The sequence below is a fragment of the Myotis davidii genome, unplaced genomic scaffold (genome assembly GCF_000327345.1).
Source record: "Myotis davidii unplaced genomic scaffold, ASM32734v1 scaffold88, whole genome shotgun sequence".
In the NCBI taxonomy this organism is placed as follows: Eukaryota; Metazoa; Chordata; class Mammalia; order Chiroptera; family Vespertilionidae; genus Myotis; species Myotis davidii.
In genome coordinates this window covers 3,088,380-3,089,048 of record NW_006300377.1, presented here as the reverse complement: position 1 = coordinate 3,089,048, position 669 = coordinate 3,088,380, and positions in this window count along the sequence as shown.

Genomic DNA, 669 nt, shown 5'->3' with positions numbered 1-669 from the left:
GACATTTGAGCTGAATTCTGAGAGCTGAAAAGGCAGCAGAGTGTACTGGCTAAGAGCATGCAGTCTGGATCCAGAGAGCCTGGGTTAAAATACAAACTTCGTGTGATTTGGGGCATGTTACTTAATTTCTCGGTGCCTCAGTTCCCCATCTATAAAATAGCCTATTAATAGTACTTCCCTTATGAGGTTGCTGTAAAGAGTACATGAGTTAATATTTGTAAAATGCTTAGAACATAGCACTAGCACTACATACTGGTTTCAAATCCCAGGCTGACAGGATGGAAAGTTAAGGGTGTGAAAAAGAGCATTCTTCAATGTAATGCATGGTATTGAGATTTCCAACACCATGGCGTCCTCAAGGAATGGTGGGAAGGCAGTGGGAAGCAGGGGTTTGCCAGGGGCTCTTGGATATCAGCATAAGGAGTGTGATGAGCCATTACTTTTTGAAATAATTTTAGATGTACAGAAAAGTTGCCAAGTAGTGCTAAGAGTTTCAAGATATCCTTCACTAAATTTCCCCTAATGGTAACATTTTCCAGGGAGCCATTGCTTTTAAGGCAAGAGCATGACATACTCAGACATGTGTTTTAGCAAAGTTGTTGCAGCCATTGTGAGGTGGGAGAATTAGAGAGATGGGGGGGTGGTGGTTATCTCATCCAGTGGGAAATG